This window comes from Protopterus annectens, chromosome 1.part0 (assembly GCF_019279795.1).
Source record: "Protopterus annectens isolate FY-2018-M chromosome 1.part0, PAN1.0, whole genome shotgun sequence".
Classification (NCBI taxonomy): Eukaryota; Metazoa; Chordata; order Ceratodontiformes; family Protopteridae; genus Protopterus; species Protopterus annectens.
In genome coordinates, this window is record NC_056725.1 from 120,648,601 (window position 1) to 120,673,887 (window position 25,287).

At 39.6% G+C, this 25,287-nt stretch overlaps 1 protein-coding gene across 1 annotated transcript in view; it reads left to right on the forward strand.

The window, feature by feature from the left end:
* The window catches only part of CCDC170 (coiled-coil domain containing 170), a 724,401-nt gene that overhangs the window by 319,235 nt on the left and 379,879 nt on the right, over positions 1-25,287 (forward strand). The window lies entirely within an intron of this gene.

The window sequence follows — 25,287 nt, forward strand, 5'->3', positions numbered from 1 at the left end:
CATACAAGAGTGGAGGAAGATGCACACAGGTGGATTATATCTTATGTAGGAGGGCCAGTTTGAAGGAGATTGGAGACTGTAAAGTGGTGACCGGAGAAAGTGTAGTTAGGCAGCATAGGATGGTGGTTTGTAGGATGACGTTGGTGATTAAGAGGAGGAGGAGGAGTGTGAGGGCAGCACCAAGGATCAAATGGTGGAAATTGAAAAAGGGTAATTGTGAGGTGGAGTTCAGGGATGAGTTAAGACAGGCACTGGGTGGCAGTGAAGAGTTACCAAATAGCTGAGTAACTACAGCAGAGCTAGTAAGGGAGACAGCTAGAAAGGTGCTTGGTATCACATCTGGACAGAGGAAGGATGACAAGGAGACGTGGTGATGGAATGAGGAAGTACAGGAGAGTATACAGAGAAAGAGGTTGGCAAAGAAGAAGTGGGATTGTCAGAGAGATGAAGAAAGTAGACAGGAGTATAAGGAGATGAGGTGCATGGCAAAGAGAGAGGTGGCGAAGGCTAAGGATAAGGCATATGAGGAGTTGTTTGAAAGGTTGGACACTAAGGAGGGAGAAAAGGACCTGTACCGATTGGCTAGACAGAGGGACCAAGCTAGGAAAGATGTGCAGCAGGTAACGGTGATAAAGGATAATGAGGGAAACGTACTCACAAGTGAGGAGAGTGTGCTGAGGAGATGGAAAGAGTACTTTGAGGGGTTGATGAATGAAGAGAATGAGTGGGAGAGAAGGTTGGATGATGTAGGGATAATGAATCATGAAGTACAATGGATTAGCAAGGAGGAAGTAAGGATAGTTATGAAGAGAATGAAGAATGGAAAGGCTGTTGGTCCAGATGACATACCTGTGGAAGCATGGAGGTGTTTAGGTGAAATGGCAGTGGAGGTTTTAACCAGATTGTTTAATGAAATCTTGGAAAGTGAGAGGATGCCTGAGGAATGGAGAAAAAGTGTTTTGGTACCCATTTTTTAAGAATAAGGGTGATGTGCAGAGCTGTAGTAACTACAGAGGGATTAAATTAATCAGTCACAGCATGAAGTTGTGGGAAAGAGTAGTGGAAGCAAGGTTAAGAAGGGGTGTGATGATTAGTGATCAGCAGTATGGTTTCATGCCGGGAAAGAGCACTACAGATGCGATGTTTGCTCTGAGAGTGTTGATGGAAAAGTACAGAGAATGTCAGAAGGAGTTTCATTGTGTTTTTCTAGACTTAGAGAAAGCATATGACAGGGTGCCTAGAGAGGAGTTGTGGTACTGTATGAGGAAGTCAGGAGTGTCAGAGAAGTATGCAAGAGTGGTACAGGATATGTACGAGGGTAGTGTGACAGCGGTGAGGTCTGCGGTGGGAGTGACGGATGCATTTAAGGTGGAGGTGGGGTTACATCAAGGATCAGCTCTGAGCCCTTTTTTATTTGCAATGGTGATGGACAGGTTGACAGACGAGATCAGACAGGAGTTCCCCGTGGACTATGATGTTTGCAGATGACATTGTGATCTGTAGTGAGAGTAGGGAACTGGTGGAGGAGACCCTGGAGAGATGGAAATATGCTCTAGAGAGAAGAGGAATGAAGGTCAGCAGGAATAAGACAGAATATATGTGTGTGAATGAGAGGGAGGATAGAGGAATGGTGAGGATGTAAGGAGTAGAGGTGGCGAAGGTGGATGAGTTTAAATACTTGGGGTCAATAGTTCAGAGTAACGGTGAGTGTGGAAGAGAGGTGAAGAAGAGAGTACAGGCAGGATGGAGTGGGTGGAGAAGAGTGTCAGGAGTGATTTGTGACAGACGAGTACCTGTAAGAGTGAAAGGGAAGGTCTACAAGAGGGTAGTGAGACCAGCTATGTTATATGGGTTGGAGACAGTGGCATTGACAAAAAGGCAGGAGTCTGAGCTGGATGTGGCAGAATTAAAGATGTTAAGATTTGCACTGGGTGTGACAAGGGTGGACAGGATTAGGAATAAGTATATTAGAGGGTCAGCCCAGGTTGGAAGGTTTGGAGACAAAGCCAGAGAGGCACGATTATGTTGGTTTGGACATGTGCTGAGGAGGGATGCTGAGTATTTTGGGAAAAAGATGCTAAGGATGAAGCTACCAGGTAACAGGGAAAGAGGAAGGCTTAAGATAAGGTTTATGGATGTGGTGAGAGAGGACATGCAGGTGGTTGGTGTGACAGAGCAAGATGCAGAGGACAGGAAGAAATGGAAACAGGTGATCTGCTGTGGAGACCCCTAACCGAAACAGCCAAAAGAAGATGATGATGATTTTTATATATATATTTTTATATTCATATTTCAGTATATTTATTTCAAATAGTCATGTATTAAGTTATATCATGTTATAACAGGAGTCTACTGTATAATACATACATTCATCACAGTGTTTCTTATATTTTACTGGATCTAGTTCAGTTCATGCATACAGTATATAATTGCATTTTTTAGACTTTATTTAATTAATTATGTGATATAATTTAATTAGGGATGCATCTTGGGAGGATGTATTTAAATGATTGGTTTATGCATTGTTTCTACTTTTGTCTGAAGAAGTACAGGTATTATCCTATACGAAAGCCCTTACTTTTATCAGGAATAAATTTTAACTTTGACTGCTCCTTGGTTCAGTGCCATTCTTTGTTTATTTTCTAGTATGATCCTAACCATCACAGTTATTTATATTAATTTGTTAACTTTTTTTTTAATAAATACTAATGTTCTAGGAAAGTAATATTGCATTTTTGTTTTTACATGTTATCAAGGCTGTTCACTTATACTGAAACTGTTCCCTGTATCATTAACAGAGAGGTAATACAACAGTTTCTGTATAGTATGTCAGGGAATGCTTTATTTTGAAGTTGTGTGACATGATTCTTGTTTCCTGTGTTAGGAACTGTGCAGGGGTAGTAAGAAAAGGTGTAATTACAACTGGCCAAGAGGATTAGATCTGGCTTTACAGGACCTTATAAATAGATACAAGATGTGCCCACTCTAGAGTGCAACCAGGGTTGTCAGAATTCCAACTGGCCGGGTAGGGACAAAGTGAGGACCAAAAAAAAAAAAAGGTCTTTAAACACGGAGCTACTTCTCTTTAATACGGAACATCAAGCAGTTCCGCATTACACACAAGTAGCTCCGTGTTTAGCGATTTTTGATTTGCCTGTATGCTGGTATACGAGCCAATCAAAAAACTTGAAAAACGGAGCTGTATTTAATGTGGAACTGCCTAAGGTTCCGCATTAAACACAAGCAGCTCCGTGTTTAGTGATTTTTGATTGGCCCGTATGCTGGTATATGGGCCAATCAAAAAAAAAAAGCAGAGGGCTGTTTCGCCAGGATTTAAACCGTTAGTGTGGGACTTGGGATCGGGCTGCTAATCCCAGGACAATCCCGCATAAATAGGAACATCTGGCAGCCCTGAGTGCAACTGAGGTGTGAATGCCGCTCTTGCTTACCACAGCAACATGAGTGCACTTAGCCTATAAGTGATAATACACATTTGTAGATCATAGAGCTGACTGTGGCTGCACATCATTTACACGAACACTTCACAAATTAGCCCCAACTTAAACCTACCTGCTTCAGTCTACCAGTTTAAGCATCGCTGGGCCCTGCGTTTCTATGAAAAATCCAATAAAAGTGTGAACAAACAAACAGTTTATTAAAAGAAGGGATAACCAGAAATTATTTGAAACAGGCAGATATTAGTGTACATTTGTGTAACCTGTTTAATATTAGCCTATATTTACTGATAAGAAATGATACTGTGTAGTATTTATATGATTAGTCATGAAATTCTTGGGAATGTGTAAGGTGCTATTTGTAGTGCTGTTTACATGTCCTGAGTGGCTATATAATAGTATCTGGCAATGGGTAATTCCCAGGACCAGATTAGAGGCGACCTTCATTAAACTAAGGTGTCAAATACATCATAAGTTATTTAAGACCTGACCCAGTTTGGCTTCGTCAAGGGCAGATCATGCCTTTTGAACTTGGTCGACTTCTTCGAAACAGTCACCAAGGCCATTGATGAGGGAAAGGCAGTCCATACAGCCTACCTTGACCTTGCAAAGGCTTTCGACACAATACCCCACTCGGGTATTGTAGAAAAACTTACCATCTTAAATGTAAACCCATATGTCACAAGATGGGTTGCAAACTGGCTTAAGGACAGAACCCACAGGGTTAGAGTTGCTGGCGCTATGTCAGACTCCAAGCCGGTCACAAGTGGTGTCCCACAGGGCTCGGTCCTTGGCCCCCTATTGTTCGGCATCTACTTCTCAGAAGTACAGGCCAACATGGGAGGACTTTGGCTGACAAAGTTTGCAGACGACTGCAAACTGGGCGCCATAGTGGAAAGTGCATCGGACATGGATATCCTTCAGAAGGGACTCACGGAAACAGATAGCTGGTGCTAGAGCCATGGCCTGAAGTTAAATGCCAAAAAATATATAGTCATACCCTTTGGGAAAAACAAGGTAACCCCAAGCTACCATATAGGTGGCAATCCACTAAGCACAGAAGAGGTTATCAGGGACCTGGGGACCCAGGTTGACAGTGGCCTTTCTTTTGACACTCACATTGCTAAAGTGGTTAGAAAGACCTTCTATATTGCCCACCTGATCATGAAGGGATTCACATCCAGATCTAGTGAGGTCATTGTTCCCCTGTACTCTTCACTTATCAGATCAATGATCGAGTACAATGCCCCATTCGGGATGTATCTCACCCGACATCTGCAGCAATTGGAGAGACCCCAAAAGTTCCTCACCAAAAGGATAAAGGGACTTCAAAATCTGTCATATGCTGCCAGATTGAAGAAACTCCAGCTCTATTCAGTCGCATACCATCTGCTCAGAGGTGACATGTGCCTGACATACAAGGCCATGTCCAACCCGGAATTAACGGACATGCTCCACCTCAAAAAATCCAAATCCACCAAAACCACTAGAGCAAGCGACTTAAACCTTAGCACGGATATAAATAGGACGTGCTGGAGGGATAGATTTATCACTCAGAGACTCCATATGCTGTGGAATAAAATCCTGGTCCATGTGAGGCAGAGCACCTCGCTGGCTCTGTTCAAGAGAAATCTTGACCTGTGGATGGGAGATCGTAGGTTTACCCCGGGAATCATCTCTGTGTCACTGCTGGACAGAGGCACAACAAACTAATGGGCACAGTATTTTTTCATATAAGGGGTGGCGTAAGCCACAAAACTTTGGGCTAGGCTTATAAATGCCTTAGGGCAGATAGCCTAGTATAAACCTATGAACCTATGAACCTAATACACAATGTACCACAACCACACAGCAAACTGTTACAGGCATAGAAGAACAGATAACACAGACAGTACTGGCAAGAAAAGTGAAAACCAGAACTCAGAATGCATGCTTCACTGTGATTTTCATACTTTTAATTTAATTATGCACTGATATGCATGGTCGATAATTTATTTAAATTATCATAACCATAAGGCAGGTGTAATTATGCCCCAATAAGTAATTGCAGATTACAAAATGTTGAAGTAACAGAGAAGAAGACACAGGAGAGACATCTTCAGTCCTAAGGAGAATCGCATCCTCGTGGTTAGTCTGAAGACATATGGAAAATATATTTTTGGAAAAGGTGATGCCAAAACAGGCAGAGGGAGCCAAGGTGTGGAATTAAGTAGTGAATTACATAAATGCTGTTGGGGGAAGGAAATTCACCTTCTCACAATGTAGAAAAAGAGTGAATGACATGGTGGAATATGCCAGAACAAATACTAAGCCAAACACAACTGCCTTTAGTAGTACTGAAGGGGGCCCCTTCCACATTCCAGTCTTTTACACCAGTCTATAAGTAGTGATGACTTTGATGTAGATACAGATGCTGCTTGAGTTATCAGAAGTGGTGTGGATACCAGTACATTCAGACCCCTGCAACAACATTAGTTGAGCAGTGTGGAAGGTTAATGTGTAGCTAATTTCACTGCATTAATCTGAGATGTATTTTCCATAATACCTGTATGCATATAGTCTGCACCTGTTTCATTGACATTTTGTGTGAATCAAGTTCAGCAGACAATGCCTGGTATGTCTGATCATCCTATTTTTATGTAAAAATAGTTTTGCTTGTCACAGATCACATTAACCATGTCTTGAAATATTTCTTTACAGGGTCAGTAACAGAAACAACTGCATCTTGTGCCTAAGCACAGCAGGCTGATGTTAGTAGCAAAATGGCTGTTGTAGATGATGCATTAACTCTCATGTTCATGACATAGACTGAGGATAGTGGCATGCAGTCAACGTTTAATGGTAAAGCTCCTAGGTGGATAACTCCTTAGGCACTGACATAGGCTCACGCACTCAGCTGAATGAGGAAATTACACTACAGTGGTGAGGGTGACGTGGGGGCAACACAGCTCACCACCTACTTCTTGTGTACAGCCTGAATACCTTGATGAACAGACTACCCTTTCAGAGGTAGCTGTATCCACTGTCACACTTGAACACAGAGGTACCAAGTGAAGACTTATTTTACAGTTAGTTCTAGACATGCAAGGCTTTGGCTACCCAGCACCAGATGTGCCATGATATAGTTCAGCCCCAGGCTACTGACGCTGACAGTCAGGTAGAGATGATTAGAATATTGCAGTGTACATGTGAGGAATTTCACCAGTACATGGGAATGATGGAGGTCAGTGACAATGCCATGATGATTCTCATGCACAGTATGGTTGCAGATACAGCATCCATGTCAACCTCCATGCACACCATCATAAAGACGTACAAGACATGCATTGGGTACACAGGTGGACATGTTTTAGAACTTCCCCCTTGCAGAGTGGACTAGTAGGCCAAATACCACATGCATCCCAAGAAAGTACTATAGTCACATATGTGGATTCATCCAAAAAAGAACACAGCCAGGCCTCATCAGACTTCTCAAACCCATGGTAGAACCTCTCTGTGAATGTCTAAGTCCCATTGCAAAGTTATTTCAGTGTCAAGAGGTTCTCTTGTATTCATTAGATCCAGTCATTAGATCAACCCAGAATCAAGCTCACGTGCCAGCCCTTGGTCACAGTCTATGGGACCATCACCAACATTATCATTATGGGCCACTGTGCCTGGCACCTTTCAAATATAACTGATATTTTGAACATCAGTAACAGTGGTACAGAACCCAGTAGTCACTTTCAGACATGGCTGATGCTGCAATTCTTACTTGTACCTGCAAAACAACAAAGAGGCAATGCCAAAGGAAAACGTCTTTTTATTTCAGTGCAAGTAACTTGTGTACAGTAATGTTCATCATACTGTGTTCTGGGCACTGCAGTGAAAAATGTCAGTACAGCCTGAAACATGTTTAATAACGTGCTTTTCCACACTTAAATCACATCTTGACTGTATCTCTAGCACTTGTGCCATGCACTCTTGAACACTGTACCAACAATGAGTTATATGAAATTATGAAAAAGAAAAATGTTTTGATGTGTGGTAAATGTTTGTTGTACTGTATAAGATGACAGTGTACCACTCAGCACAGCCCAGAACTCACAATGCATTCATCAAGTATTACATGTGTGAATTTTATATACTTTCAGAAAGTACATATCATGACCCATAGTTGTGCATTAGATGCTGTCTCTTTGCCTGTGTAGCCATACACCATTCATAGGTTCATAGGTTGGTACTAGGCTATCGGCCCTAGGGTCTATTCAAGCCTAGCCATAACAATTCCCTGGCTATTTCTTTCCAGAATATTTACTTTCCTGGTCCCCTGTGTAGCAGGGCGACTGACATGATCCCTGGGGTGAATTTCCTATCTCCCATCCAATCGTCAAGATCCCTTTTGAAGAGGGCCAAAGAGGCGCTCAGCTTGACATGTATGGGCAGTCTATTCCAGAGTATGGGGTGTCTATGGATCAGGAATCTATCTCTCCACCATGTTTTGTTCATTGTCATGACCAGGTTTAGATCCCTGGAGCATGTGGCTCTGAGGGATTGGGATTTCTTTAAGTGTAGCATGTCCAACAGCTCTGGGTTTGACATGGCCTTGTATGTTAAGCAGAGATCGCCTCTGAGTAGGCGATATGTGACAGAGTATAGGTGGAGGTTTTTTAGATGGTCAGCATAGGGCATCTGCTTTAGGCTTGTGATTCGTTTAGTGAGGTATTTCTGTGGCCTTTCCAGTTGTTGCAGATGTCTTGTGAGGTACATACCAAATGGGGCATTGTACTCTATAATGGGTCTAATGAGGAATGAGTACAGTGGGACAATGACCTCCTTTTTTCTGGATGAAAAGCCGTTAGTGATGAGGTGTGCCACATAGAAGGATTTCCTGACTGTTGTGCCATGTCATGAGCCTGCAGCAGGAGTTTCTGTGCTACTGCCACAGCTGGTCACTATCACTATTGTCACTGGTCGGAGGAATGAAAGAGGTAGATACACTGACAATAACAGTGACTGACTGTTGCATTTTTGCACCGGACTGACACATGATCATGTCATACAGATTGCAACAGGCAGTGACCAATCTGCAATTCAGCATTAGGGACATACTGAGGGGCACTCCCAGACTCATCCAGGCAACAGAAACTTTTTTGAGTAGACCAAACACTTGCTCAGTGACTGTACATGTCTGGGACAGGGGGTTTTGAAACACTCCTCAGCAACTCCCTCTGTGTTAAAGATTAGTATCATTAGACATAGTTTGAGTGTGTAGCCTGTGTCATCTGGGAAACAAAACAGGAAGGGGACAAATAAAAAAGGTGGAGCAATTACTTTCTAGTACTTATTATACTCCATAGCTAAAGAAATGACTATGGTTGTTTAACAGTAGTAATAGTTTCTACTTACCAACTAGGTAACCATAATGAATACTATTTTATTTTTTATTCATTTTACATTTGTTGACCGGGCTGGTCCAGCTGGATATTGAGTCCATTTTCAGTGGAGGCCTGGAGAGAAAAGCTCCAAAAATACTTTAATTGATAAACAGAAATTACAGAAAGTAACACTTTAGTTAATGAGCATTTAAAGTATCAAGTTCTGTCAGGTGCAAAAGTTAGGACATCAACATACTTACTAACAGTCAATGTACTTGTGGACTAAAAATTAGTAGGCAGAAAAGGTGGAAGTACTAGAACTAGATGGAAATGTTAGTCAGGGTTTATGCAGGGGCAGAGCCAGTGGGTTCTAAGGAAAGTTTTGAGCTGGGTTTTAAAGCAGTGAGGAGAGGAGATGGAAGAGAGATTGTCAGGAAGAGAGTTCCAGGATTTTCCAATACTGTTACAGAACAAGGAGTTACCTGCCAAGTTGTTGGCTTTACAAGTTGCTATGAGGTGTTTGTTAGAGGAACGTAGGCTTTTGAGGTTGCAGTAAGGAGTTATAAGGGAAGTGAGTATAGGGGTATTAGTGGGCTTGTACAGAATTTTTTGGGTTAAGGAGAGTTGATGAAACAAAATCAGAATTTACAATTCAAGCCATCCTAATTCCTTTAAGTTTTTGCAATGGTGAGTTGTGAGACTAGAACCAGAGGCAAATCTGGTGATACTATTATAGGCTGTAGACAGTTTCTTGAGGTTAGATTTCGAGAGGTTAGTATAAATAGGTGAGGCATAAAGGAGGGTTGAAACCAGATGGGAGTGGGCAATGGAGGTTCTGGCCAGTGGAGTAAGGAATGGTTTGATTCTATAAAGTGAGCCTAGTTTTCTGTTGATATGTTTAATAGTGTTATTTATGTGAGAATCAAAGGGTAGGTTGTTATCTGTTTCAACTCCCAGGAGCCTAGCGGAGGGGTCTGGAGATATACTGGTGCCATTATTAGAGAGGACTGAGAAGTTGAGAGGAGCGGACATGTGGGTGGGGGAGAAAATTAACAATTTGTTTTTTTTAGGGTTTAAGATTAAACATCGTTTAAGGAACCAAGTTTCTGTGGTTAGAAAAGTTTGCTGGGTGATAGAATGTAGTTCAGAGGCAGATGAGGCAGAACAGATAAGAGTAGAATCATCAGCATATTGTATACAGGTAACTAAGGGAATACTAGTTTGTAGATCATTAATAAAAATAGAAAACAGAAGGGGGCCAAGAATAGAGCCTTGGGGAACTCCTAGGGAAATGGGGAGGTGGTTGCATAAGTTATTATGCCAGAGTACTGCCTGTTGTCTATTTTGAAGATAGGAGTGGAACCAGTTTATGGCACTAGAGTCTAAGGCTAATGTTTTCAGTAAATTTATTAGAATCTGGTGACTGATCATATCGAAGGCTTTGGATAGGTCAATGAAGAGAGCAGAGGTAATGATATTATTGTTCCGATTATTGTTGATGCAGTCAGTGAAGGAAAGGAGGGCAGAAGTGCTGCTATGGAAGGGTCTGAAACCATGCTGACAGTTGGATAGGAGGTTGTTACTTAACAGGTGTTTAAGATACATTTTTCCGTTATTTTAGCAAGGGGGGAGAGAAGGGCTATGGGTCGGTAGTTAAAAAGCTCTATTGAGTCACCACCTTTATGTAGGGGATATGTGAGATTTTCCAGATTGAGGGAATGTAGCCTTTGGTAATGGTTCTGTAAATTAGAATGGAAATAGGATAGGCCAGTGGTTTGGCAGCAATTTGTAGATATTGGGGGGGGGGGTAGAAGGTCAGCAGATGGGGAGGAGGGTTTAAGTTTGTGGATTAGAGAGCAGATGAGGGATGTGGGTACAGGTTGAAGTTGTAATTGGGGAATAGAAGTGGAAGGGAGGTGGGCTGAGAAGATATATCAAGGGATAGTTGTTTAGATAGAGACCGGACAGTTTCAGTGAAGAATGTATTAAAGGCATCAGCTGTTTGTTTTGGGTAGTCATGGGAAGAGTTTAAGGGGTGTGGGGTGTCAGAGTAGCCGGGTTTTAAGAGTCTATTAAACCCTGCCCAAAACTTTTGTGGGTTTAGCTGGTTAGTTTGTTGTAGGTGGCAGTAGTAATTTCTTTTGTCTAGAAGTACGGCTTTTTTTGTAATGTTTCTTATTTGTCTAAATTTAAGATGGTCGCTGGGATCTTTGGTGCTATGGTATTTGGTCCAAAGTTTATTTTTCATAATTATTTTATGCCATGTGTCTTTTGAGAGCCAAGGGGCTTGTTTTGAGCGAATTCTAACAGATCTTAAGGGGGCATGAGAGTCTAGTATAGATAGGAATTTTGAGTTGAAGTATGCAACAGTGTCATCTAGCGGCAGAAGTTTAAGAGGAGACCAATTTGTAGTTTGTAGTTCAGCAAGGAAGGATTCAGGGTTAAAGTTTCTATTTGTTCTGATTTGTTTATATTTAGTAAGGTGAGGTGTAGGGCTTTTATGTCTTATTAAATAGGTGAGGTCATGGTCACTTAAGTTGTCAGGTAGAGTTCCTACTATGTAATTTTGGTTGTGACTGTTAATCAGAATTCAATCCAATATGCTTTCTTTATTGTTAGATTTGTTTGTTCTGGTTGGGGTGTTAATGGTTTGTGAGAAGCCATTGAGATTTAGGAGGGAGGGTGAGCTCCTGAGGAGCAAGTTTTCCAGTCTATAGTGACATCACCTAGTAGTATAGTTTCTTGTGGGTATGTAATAGAGAGCCAATTAAGAATTTCTTCTAGTGTGTTAATATTATTTCCAGGAGGAAGGTAGGTGCAAATAATATTAATGGATATGTGGGTATTAAGGTATAGTTTAGTGATAAGGATTTCAGAGTTGCTAACAGAGGGAGTTTTTTCATGGATAACAGTAATTTGCATGTCCGTTTTATACAGAATTGCTATACCACTGCCTTTTTTGGATTTACGTTCTAGTCTATCCATACAAAAAGGAAAAGGTGGTATAGTGGGCTTGTAGGCCAAAAATGCATTTTTTTTTATAAGTGAGAAGGTAAACAAAGACCCAAGGTGAGGACAATGAGAAACCCTGTAAGAATATAGGGAATTATTATGGCAGATTAAATTAGATGCCACAGCACCTCCAGGGTAAAATGAATCAATGATAATTTTACCTGTGTTGAAATTGTGATCAGCTAAATTATAGATCGTTTTTATGCCACTACATACTAACAATTTATTTTTTCCTTTAACTAATGAATGGTTTCAAATAATTAATTTATCAATAATATAAATATCAAATAAAATAAAATAAAATAAAATCAATAAATAAAATCACTGAGTTAACAGAAACAGAAAGTTTTGAGGAAAAGAAGTTCAATATGTAAATATACAACTATTTTTAATTTATTATTGATTTTTAAGTGGCAATTATATTAATATATATAAGGATTTGTATATTATCTCTTAAATACATATTTTTAATGGATTATATATATCATCATTTTTAGATCAGTATTGATTGGCTGAAAATAGGCATGTGATTGACCACTGTGAATATATATTCATATGCAAAAAGGGGAAGAAACACTTTTTGAATTTTGTTCTGATTAAGTGCCTTACGATACAAGGGAAGAAAATGTTATTTTGAGGAAAAGTACTTAACATTCCAAGTCGCTAAATAAAGGTGTTTGAATTTTCATCTGGGATGTAGTTCCGTAGCATGCTTACTACCAAAAACCATTGATCTGATGTTGTCAGTCTTCATTCCATCCTTGACAGATGGGCTCAGTTCCGACATCGGAACCAACTTGGCCATTAGTACAGCTCACTCCAGCCAAAAACTCTCGATCTTCTTCTCTACCCAGAATCCATCTCTCTCAGTTACCCCAGATCTCATTTGCCACTTTACGAAATGGTTGCGTTTAGTTGATACTCTCGAGCGTTTGTGAGATTAGGTAAAAGTTTTTGTATATTTCCTTCTAAATTTCCTTTTTCTTTCTCTTTAGTACACTTTTTAAAGGTTGTGTAACATCATTGATACTTCTTTCCCTGTACACTACCATGTAACTTCCAAACTATCATTGTTGATAGTTCCCTCTCTCTCTTGCTCTCTTATTTAGTTAGTAATCTTTCTTCCTCTCTGCGTACACATTTGTGTACATCTTTACTATCATCAATGATAGTTGCTTCCTTATTAAAAGAAAAAAAAATGTATATATATATATATATATATATATATATATATATATATATATATATATATATATATATATATATATATGTGTGTGTGTGTGTGTGTGTATATATTTCTTCTTTCTTGTCTGTCATGGCTGATAAGGGTAAGGCCCTTCTGGTTTCAAAAAATGCCAGAAGCGTGTCCATAAAATTCCCTCTTCATATTTCCACTACTTATGTGTATATTGCTTCGGCCCCCTTCACTAACAGGAGGATTGTAGTATATGTCACTCCGTCAGCCATAGGGCTTTGGAGGAAAGGTACAACAAGCTAATTCTAAAAGGACATTTGCCATCAGCCTTTGGGGAAGCCTTATCCTCTACTGATAAAGCTAAGACAGATATATCATCTCCTTCCTCTTCTTTGTCTATTAATAAATCTAAAAAACATAGTCTGTCAGTTCTGTCCTCCTCATCGGTTCCAAAAGTCAAAAAATTCAAGAGCTCAGTTCGAAAAGTTCCCTCAGAACCGAAGACCTCTGTTTCTGACACTACGGTACTGACAACTTCAGTTTTGGCACCGATTACAATTTCAAGTCTTTCAACATCGAAGGCCATGACACAGGAATTTGCATCTATCTCACCATCTAAGACCATTATGCCTAGAACATCTTACTCTCCATCAATAGATCTCTTTGCTGGGGAACTACCATAAGTATTTTTACAGATGTCTAAGTCCCCTTCCACTCCGTTGGTCTGTACAACCAAAAGCCTTTCAGAACTTGATGTAGAGAGGTCTAATGAATAAAATTTTGTGGGCTACGTGGCTTTAAAATTCACCTTTGGTACTGATTCCCTCCAGTCTTGGTACTGGCACTTCCTTTACCCCATTGACTACTCCTCCTCTTACCTCCTCAGAGGTCTTAGAGACCTCTGTTCTGGTTCTCCTGGCACTGTCTGTGTTAGCTCCAGAGTTGTTCTCTTCTGCAAAGCTGGCACTTACCCTGAGTTCTTCATTTTTTTCTGAGCTGGAGACCTCCTGGAGCTGTAGCTACCCTGTCAGTTCTGGGGAGCAGGTTTTGACTCCATGTTTCAACTCCAGGTTTTTCAGAGCTGTCCCTGCTTCACAGGGCTTTGACTTAAGTTAGTTCTGTTCTGGCTTCTGTCTCAAGGGTCAGTTCTTCAGAGTGGGGAGTGGCCCCAGTTCCAAGGCAGTCTTTCCCGGTTCTAGGCTCCCTTCCCTCTTCAGGGGGACTGACCTTTGAGGCTATGCAGAGAGCCCTTTCTCTTGCAGAGACTCAGTCGGCCCCTACCCCCTTGGAACAGGTACCCCCCTCTAGCTCAACTATTCCTCCTGCCTATCCACTGGAACAGCGGGTGCTGAAGCTGTAGGTTTTACAGCCAGTGGTACTGTCATCTTCTGATACCTCCACAGATTATCCTGCTGAGGAGATCCCTCAGAAAAAGAAATGCAAGAGCAAGCACTTGAATTCCCCCTAGGAATCAGTTACCGACAATACAGATTTCGATGAGAGGGAAAGGTCCCCATGGTCACCCCCTTAAAGATGTCTCCTTTGGAGATATCTTGGAAATTCTGAAACAGAGGGGTGGCTGGAAGTCCCAAAACCCTTCCTCTGAGGAGTCTGTTTACCTGCAGGCATTTGTCACCCACCTATCTACTTCTTGGGTGACTCCACCCACTGATGAACTCATTCAGTTGATTTCACAGAGGGCATGGAAGGATGCTGACACAGTCGAGCCCATCCCCTTAAGATGGGACAAAATACTTTCTGCACCCACAGACAAACAGTTTTGGGTGAAAGGTCTTGCAGTTGATGATATGGTCATAGCAGGTGCTACTAAAAAGGAACTAGCTGAGGAGAGTTCCTCTGTCCATCTGCCCAACAGAGAGTCCAAGGCTATGGACAAATTTAGGAAGCTGGTCTCTGCTTCATTGACCTTCACTATAAGGTCCTTGAATTTTTTTGGCACATTTTGCCAGACTCCAATGGGATCTGATAAAGGAATTGTCAGATACTCTAGTGGGAGCTGTAGCTGAGGAAGTCCAAGAGAAAGTAGCTTCCCAGTTAGCCACCCTGGAGTCTGTGTCCGTTTCGTCCATGAGGCTGATCGCACATACAGCCAAAGGGATGTCCCAGTGGTCTATACTTCATCACCCATTGTCAGAACAAGTCCTGATCACCAACCTTTGCAAAAAGGATATTCTTTGGTCGATGCATTCTGATCAAGTTCTCTGCAGTCATCCTTTTGTTTTTCTGGACTCCACAGCCATAATGACCATGGACACCTCCCAGATGGGGTGGGGGTCATTTTCTGTTCAAGATGGTCCAAGACACTTGGTCCCAATTAGAGGCCAACTTGCACATCAATGTCCTGGATATAAGAGCGGTGCTTCTTGCATTGCAGGCCTTTCAGAAAGCTCTTCCTCAGGGTACTATTGCAATTCAAATGGACAATATGTCAGTGGTTTGGTACATCAAAAAACAAGGAGGAACCAGGTCTTATGCTCTTTGTTGAGAAGCCCTCAGAGTGTGGCAATGGATGATGTCTTCCAACCGCTTTCATATAGCAATACACATTCCAGGGAGTTCCACTGTGATTGCAGACAAGCTGAGCAGAGGCATCATTTAGCCTCACAAGTGGTCTCTCAATCAAAAAGAGGTAAAGATGATTTTCCACCTATGGGGTCAACTTTGCTGCAATCTATTTGTGTCTCCCCTAAACAACTGTAGCAATTACTTCACCCTGATTCCCCCTCTGGGAAAGTCACCCGGAGACTCTCTCCTCCATGACTGGCCCTGGTCTCCTATATGCCTTTCCCCAGTACTTCTAATTCTCAAGTTGTTACAGAAAGCATTCAGGTTGAAGAGAACAGTAATACTCATTGCTCCCTTTTGGCCTTGACAGGTTTGGTTCCCCTTTCTTTAGCCGTATCTCATTTGACAACCCTTGATTCTGGACACAATCCCAGATCTCCTGTCCCATCCAGATGGTCTTGTTCATGCAAACATTTTGAACCTCAAACTAACTGTGTGATTCCTCCAGTTCCATTAATTGACAGGCATCCCAATAATTTTTCTCCAGTACTCCACATCCTTTTTTCGGCTCACGACCCTTCCTCTTGAAAACTGTACACCAGCAAGTGGAAGAGATTTACTATTTAGGCTCTGAAAAGCAAATAAATCCCTTTTCAGCTTCCATAGAACATGTCCTAGATTTTTTAGCTGCCATCAAACTACAATTAGCTGCCGTCTCCAATTTTCACAATGGCTTGGATAAATGTTTATTAGTCTCTCATAAACTTTGTAAATCATTCCTCAGAGGAACTCTTCTGTTAAAGCCCCCTTTCAGAGATCCAACTCCTACTTGGGATTTGAACCTAGTACTTCAAGCAGTGATACAGTCTCCTTTTGAACCCTCTGTGGAATGTTATCTGAAGTTTTTATCTTGGAAGGCACTCTTTCTGGTAGCCATTACCTCTGTGAGAAGAATTTCAAAGATCCAAGCCTTATCATCTGAGCCTCCTTACCTTGTTTTCCATAAAGATAGAGAATCTTTACGAATAAACACATCCTTTTTACCCAAGGTTGTGTCAGAGACTAATATTAATCAGATGATTAAATTACCAGTTTTCTTCCCTAATCATTCTAATAAGGGAGAGTATGCCTTGCATTTATTAGACATCTATAGACAATTATGTTTTTATCCTCACAGAACAAAGAACATTTTATTTATTTATTTTATTTTACATTTGTTTATGGAAAAGTCCGACTGGAACAAGGTCCATTTACGTGGAGGCCTAGGGAGAAAATCTCCATAAAAACACAATTTCAACAAACAAAAAGCAATTCTGTACAGTGGTGTATATACAATCAAAGAGATGTATCGTACATTAATTTGTTCTAAGCAAGCTTAGCTTATACATAATAGACCCTGGATATCAGTATTGGTAGAACAAAGCATGCATTGAATGATGCAATCAAAACCTGATACCATTAAGGAGACATCTCACAAGACAAAAATAGTTTGCAAGGTAGTAGACCCTGAAAGGGAGCATTAGAGTACTGTTTATTAGCTGTGGTAAGCAGTGAAGAGATGGGGGTGCAAGATTTGGAGGAGAGCAGGAAAGCACTTATGTGATGCAAGGACAGAGCCCTGATTGCAAGAGGTGTGACTTGAGTGACTTCTTGAAAAGTGAGATAGATGGCGCTGAGGAGGTATTTTGGGAGAGGTTATTCCATTCCCTAGCGATGGTGTGAGAGAAAAGATCTTTCCCTGTAGTATTATTGGCTTTGGATTTGCAGAGGAGGGTTTTGTTGGATGAGCGTAGAGGACGATTTGCTGAATATTGGTTTAATAGTTAGTTTAGGGCTGGGGTTTTGTGGGGGTTCCTTATTATGTTGAAGGTGAGTACTAGTTGGTGATAACTAATTAGCTGAGGGAATTCTAACCACTGTAGTTGCTTTAGGGCAAGACAGTGATTACCTCTAAAAGTGGAGCTATTGACGAATTTTGCAATTTTATTGTAACATGACTCTAGTTTGTATAGGTCTGTTTTCCTGATATGAATTAGGATTGGTGATGCATACATTAGGGTAGACAAGAGGTGGATTTGGGCTAGGGAGATTCGTGCTTTGTCTGATAGGAACTGTTTGTGTTTGTATAAAGTTCCTAATTTTCTATGTACCTTTGTAATGGTTTGCGAGATATGGACATCAAAGTGAAGATCCTTATCTATTTCAACACCGAGGAGCTTAGTATGGGGGGAGGGGGAGATTGTGGTACCGTTTATGGAGGTGATAGTGAAGGAAGGAGGTGTGGTTTTGGATTTATTCGGGGTAAAAAGGAGTATTTTGGTCTTATTGGGGTTTAAAATAAGTTGGATATCAATAATCCATTGTTCTACAGAGCAGAAGGATTCTTGGGTAAGCTTTTGAAGAGTGGTTATGAATGGGGCTGAGCAAATTAGTGTGGAGTCATCTGCGTACTGCATGAGTGATGCATGCAGGGTGGAGGTATGTAGTTTGTTGGTGAAAATGGTGAATAGTAGAGGACCCAGTATTGATCCTTGAGGAATGCCTATAGTGGTTGGTAGTAGAGGTGATAGTACACCTTGCCATTTGACTGATTGTTTTCTATCAGAGAGATAGTTTTTTAACCAGGAAGTAGTGGAGGGGGCGAAGGACGTGGTGGATAAAGTGTCTAAGAGTAGGTTATGTGGGACCATGTCAAATGCCTTAGAGAGATCTAAGAATATGGCTGATACAAAGTTGTTGTTTCTAAGTTGGTTAACCTGGTTGGTAAAGGAGAGAAGAGCAGTAGTTGTACTGTGGTTTGGACGGAAGCCATGCTGTGTGAGGGAGAGGAGATTATGTGAGGTTAAGAAGTGCATTACTTAGGAGTGAATACATTTCCCCAGGAGCTTGGAAAGGGGGGATAGGATAGCAATTGGCCGGTAGTTTGATAGTTCATAGGAGTTTGTGTTTTTGTGAAGGGGAATAATATATGACACTTTCCATAGTTGGGGCATGTAAGTTTCTTATATAGAGCAGTTTATAAGAATTGAGACAGGGTAGGCTAGTGACTCTGCAACTAATTTTAGGAAATTAGTGGGTAGACTATCTGCTGCAAGAGTGGTAGGTTTTAGTTTAGAGAGTAGTTTTCTAACTGTGGCGGTTGGTACAGGTAAGAATGTAAAGGTGGGTATGTTAGTTTGATCTATAGTTGGGATGAATTTAGAGTTATTGTTGGATAGCTGGATAGATAGTGAGAGGATAGATTCTGTGAAGTGATGGTTAAATTGAGAAGCTATGCTGTCATTATCAGAATTGTTGTTGGGAGCTGGGGTCATAGTTTTGCCAGGTGGGGTGAATTTAGAGTTCTTATTGGATAGCTGGGTAGATAGTGAGAGGATAGATTCTGTGAAGTGGTGGTTAAATTGAGAAGCTATAGTGTCATTAGAATTGTTGTTGGGAGCTGGGGTGGTAGTTTTGCCGGGTTTTAGAAGGGAATTGATGCCTGCCAGAACTTTTGGAGTTTTTTGGAATGTTTGTTTTGGATGTCTAGGAAGTAGTTTTGTTTCTCCATGTTTGTTTGTTTTTTGACCTGATTCCAAAGTTTTTGATATTTTTGTCTTTCTTGGATAATGTTATTCTTTTTCCAGTTCTTCCAGGCATTGTCTTTGGCTTTTAGTAAGGGTTTTCTTGTCCTATTTAGCCAGGGGGCATAGTTAACTTTAGTTCAAAGTTTCCTGATGGGGGCTAGTATATTTAGAACATTCATAAAAGTAGTATTGAAAAACTCAACTGCCTGGTCTAATAGTAGAGTTTTTAGTGGGTCCCAGTCACATTGCTGTAACTTGCTGTTAAGAGTTTATGGATTTACCTTGTGCTCATCTCTAGTTTCCTTGAACAGTATGGGTTTGGGTATGTTTGCTTATTTACGAAGGAGGAATGTGGGACAGTGGTCACTCAGTGCATCAGGTAAGCAGCCACGTGATAATTTTCTTTGGGGAGAGCAAGAGAACCGAATACTGCAAAAAAGTATCAGTAACTGCAAGATATAAACTGAGCAAGAAGGTAATTTAACTCAAATGTAAGGGAAAGTATTATTTATTAGTTATTAAACTGTGGTTAGTTTCCCAAGGAGGGAGTAGATAATTAGGAGCTATATAATGGGGAGTATGACTTAATAGAAATCAACCAGCTTTTGGTAAGAAGGGAAAAAAAGCCTGGAGATAACTGTAGTTCCTACATGGTAAATGCTGCCACCTAGTGACAAAAAGAGATAGTGTAAAGCAGAGATCAGCAATCCCTCTAGTCATTTATTCAAGGGTTAAGAAGTACGTAGGAGGGAGAGAGGCAAGTGGTCTGCAGAATGCTGCTAAAAAACACAGACACGGAAGGGCAGCTAGCACCTATGGGTATTAAATAATTAGTCCACAATTAAGTATTTGTAGGCTACACACATTCAAAGTCTTGTGTCGGGAAGTCCTCACAGTAGCATTGTTCCTTTTCCACTGCAAAATTGGACAAGACAGTAAGTGGCTGAAAGACTGCATTTCATTTATTTATGATAAAAACAAATTAACCTTGCCTAAACCCGTGAAAGTACATTCTGCAAGGTCTATAGCCACTTCAGCTGTCTTTCAGTCTAGAACTTCAATGGATGATATATGTGCAGTAGCTACTTGGGCTATTCCCTATACCTTTATTACTCATTACAAACTAGATCGGGTCTCTAGGGAATGATTGTCCTTTGGCTCAATGGTGCTCAGGAATATCTTTCCATGACTCCACCCAAGATTCTAGGTAGCTGGGGACTCTGTCCCATCCGTCAAGGATGGAATGAAGATTGACAATATCAGATAAAGAAGTTATGTACTCACCATAATGTTCCATCTGTGTTGTCTATCTTCACGCATCCTTGACCTCCCTCTATCCCCCATCCTTAAAGATTGTTTGGTGGAGCGGATCAAATTCACTTGAATTATTATATTGTCCAGCCACAGTAGATAAAGCTTCCATCTGGCTTACCTTGCACATATCTTACTATATATATATATATATATATATATATATATATATATATATATATATATATATGGGTCTACTTCACTTCACTGAAAGCTCATTTCACTGAAACTCATTTTGTTGAAAGGTATATTCCCTTTTCCTCATTGTAGTGCGATCCTGGAGTTAGTATATATATATATATATATATATATATATATATATATATATATATATGTATAAGGGGGGTGTTATAAGAAGTTTAATAATTTTTAGTTTTTTAGGTTTATAAGAATTAGAGAGCATGTAATTACTAAAGTGAATAATATTGCCTAGGAAATTGGTGCCCCTTGTAGAATGAAGATACAGCTGACACCTGAAAACTCACTACACATCAAAATTCACCTTATTGCCTCCACATATACTGTACAGAACTGTATTCCTTGTTGAAATGATAGACACGTTCAGGCAGTCGGGTCTATATCATGGCATAGAAAAGTCCTTTAATTGAATGGCATTTACATTGAAAATGCCATTTATCGAAGTCACCCCCCCCCCCCGCTAATTATATATACCAACTCTGAGATCGCACTACAGTGAGGAAAGGGCAAATCGATGAACGGCATTTTTGATGTAAATGACGTTCAATTACCAGTCTTTTTAATTTGGTGATATAGACCCCAGACAGTCTACAATAAACTTAATCGAGTAGTATAGCAGCTTGTGTTAAGTCACACATATAGAGAAGAATGAATGTCATGACAGGCATGTCTGCTAACATGATATACAGTGTCACATAACTTAGGGTCACCAAGTATGTGCGTACTTACTGTATTAAAACTCTTCCTCTAAATCTGAAGTCACATCATCGTGCAATGTGCTTCTTGACCTGTAGATGACCTACTGTTGAAATAAGGCAACTTATAAGTATTGCACAGTTCACAAAAGAAGCCAGAATCCTAAGTCCATCCCTATCCCAAAGATGTGCAGTAACTTAAGCTTCTGATTTTCTCAATGACAAATCCCCTTGGTAAGTTAATACAAACATTCTCGCATACTCTGATAAGACTTTCTGTTTCTTTGGCTGTTTTATAACTATACAACAAAAACAATAAATAGCACCTTAAAAACAAGATCTTTAAGTGCTTTTTTCTAAATGTTCTAGTTGTCATGTAATAGCATTCCAACTGACAAACAAACTAACTAGTTTCACCTCATGGCTTCTTTAGGTTTCATAATTATCAGATATATCTTTCTTGTTACATATTGAATTAGTTCACAATTAATACAACTGCCTGTTTGGTCATAATAAAATATCAACAATATTTAATATACTTAAATACTTGTGTAATAATGACAGCAATAATACAGGTATTAATAAATGTTCAAAATATGTAAATTATATTAGAAAAGTTAAAACTCTTGTGGTAACATGCAGAATGAATGGCAATGTAATTCATTTGTTAGCCAGTAGAGGTCAATGTAACTTACTAAATGGCAAAGTAAGCTTTACATTAGTTCATAACTTACCGTGTTTCAGAATTATTTGAATTTAAAGATATCATTGAGACCTTGTGCTTTTAAGCTGTTTAAACAACAAATATAAACATTTCTTTGATGCTGAGATAATTATATATGTCATTGGTTCTTTTGTTAAAAAAAAGTTCCTCTATAGTAAAGAATGAAAACTTGCATCCTTCTGTGTTTAAATACAAGCAACCAACCATGTAAAGCATTACTTGTTTAGAATTCTTTATATTATTTGACTCTGTATTATGTTTTGTAAGGGTCTGTTTATTTTCCTACACAATAATTGCATTGTGCACATAACAACAAATGATGACTTGGTATTTATAAATGAGTGTATTTCAAATTCCTTTATTAGCACTGATTGTTATAATTCTTGACAACATTTTGGGATTTTTGTTTTATCATCATTCCAACCTATAAATGCTTTATATTTGTATTGGTCATATACTTTTCTGATATTTGGAGCATCTCATATATGTGCATGTATTTTATTTTTGAAATTATATGTCATTTACAATGTACGATTAATAGAGCTTTTGTAGGTTATGGATGGTAGATGCAGCTATCATCCTTATAACATAATGACTTTCAAGAAGCTTGATTGCTTTCACCCCATGTTAATGTTTTATGCTTCATGTACATTGTGTGTGTGTGTGTGTGTGTGTGTGTGTGTGTGTGTGTGTGTGTGTGTGTGTGTATGTATGTATATGTATATATATCTATCTATATATATATATATATATATATATATATATATCTATCTATATATATATATATATATATATATATATATATATATATATATAGCTACATACATGCACATATTTTTTTTTCAGAAAAACTCAGGAATAAGAAAAAAGTTTTTTTTTTGCAGGGGCAAGCCCTGTGAACCTCATGATGGGAGAGACCAACTGCTGTAACTTATAATACTATAGTCTCACAAAAATTTGGAAAACGTCAATCTCGGTGATTGCTGAAAGTGGTAGGTTTGCAATATTGAGAAAAATGCCAGTGACTCATATGGCTCCTGTTTGTCCGTAGAAAGAAAGTTTTGTTGGAACATATAACAACAAAACAAATATATCAATCACCAAATCATCAAAACACACACACAGACATGCATAGAGAGAGGCGCACACACACACACACACACACACACACACACACACACACACACACACACACACACACACACACACACACACACACACACGTGCCTGTGCACATGCACACACATGCAAACAAAAGCACTGCTTTTGAGGGACCCCCAACCCTCAATACCCCCATCTCTAAATATAGTAGCTACAAGAATCAGTGAAACATATAGCTAATTCTTGTCTTGATGAAAGCAAAAATTTGATAAAATACATGACGCCTATATATATATATATATATATATATATATATATATATAAAATATAAACACAGTGATCATAGCAACAAACAATTGCAAAAACGAAAAAGAAAAAGAAATAAAAAGAAATACTCAGGTACACATCACACCACAAACTACCATGCTTAGCTTTAGTCATATTCTTTCCATTCCGTACTGTTCACTCCTTTGCTGGTATTCCCCTTGATCACTTTCAGTAGTCAAATGTTCCTTTCCATCGTTGGTCTCCAGAACTGAGTACCATACTGAAGATATGATCTGACCATGGCCTGGTTGAGCAGGAACATTACCTTTTTTTCCATCTAGAGTCTCTTCCCTGTGCCATCAGTAAAGAGGCTGATTTAGCTCTCTGTGACCTCAGATATATCTGAAATTAGTATACTGTAAAGAACTTGACCCAGGATCTTCCCTGCTCTGCTCTAATAAACACTTTCCTTGTTCTTGAAATTGCCTGTTTCTCCACACCGCTATGTGTCTTCTCTTTCAACCATGCAGGAAAATAATTAATTAGTATCAATCTTACCCTCACCTCCTTCCAGTTTTCCTAACAGGTACTTGTATGAGACAAAGTCAGAGGCCATGGTAAAGGCCAAGTAGATCCCCCTTGTAAGTCTTTTGTAACTCAAAGCCAAGTGAGGCCTCCTGGCATTTCTCAACTTACATTCTACTGATGTTGCTAGGCCTGGAATATTGCCTATTCATATTTACATTGTTATTTACAAAAAAATATGCTACATACTGGCTTTTAAAATATTTAATCTTAAACCTTACATGGTGGGCAATACAACTACATTGAAACTTGACTCTGTCTAATGCAGCTAAGAAATATTAATTGCAGATCATATCCTGTTTATTTATGTGGTTAGACTTTTCACATTTCTCTAACTATCTTAACAACCTAGTGATACAGGCAGAACAACTTAACCTCATACGAAAGCCCAAAGGTAGATGAACAAAAATGTTCAGTATATGTGTGTAGCATGGATGGTTACTGACATATTGTTAAGTTGCTTAAAAAATATTATAGCATTAATATTGACAGTGTTAATTGTGACTTATAAAATCCAGTTTATGATTGGGAATGTAACAAATATTTATTTCTTTATTTATTTCATTTTGTTAACTGAGTAAGTACGCTGGTTGCCAGGACCTTTTCAGCTACAAGTTTAACCTGGGTCAGTCTTGGCAAGAAATTGGAATTCAGTTCAACAGTCAGATAGTTGTACATCAGAGAGGGAGTAGTAGCCATGCAATATAATATACAGTGCACATAGTACATTAAACAGGCTGTCTGTAATTGCAGTGTATTATTTGCAGTATTTACCGTTTAGAGTATACATTATTTACAATTATACATTATATACTTATAGTGCATACATTATTTTCATTGTGCATAGAAGACATTGTTAGGTTTGTTATGCAGAATGGATAATGTTCAACTAACATGCTGCCTTACTGACATTTAGGGTAGTAGTGCCCTGCTACCATCTTCTGGTAGACTGCTAAAGCTCAGAGTCCCTCCCACTGCTTGTCTGTGAGAGTGATGGACCAATCACCTGACAGGACAAGGACTGCCTTACAGACCCTCAGAAAGGACCCTTCCAATTTTCTAGTGCCATAGCAAGAGAAAGATCTCTCTTGGAAGACTGATCCTTACCCTAGATCTCTTCAGTTGCTGAGTTCAGATACGAATCTATGGCAATTTTTTTCTCAAAGTTGGCCTTGGATGATTTTATGAGGGATCGTAGTTTCTTGCTAGTACTGTTCAAAGATGCCTTCCCTTTTTGGGATTTTGCTCTATCATGTAATAGCTTTCTCCTCTTATTGAAAAGTTTGTTTATGGCT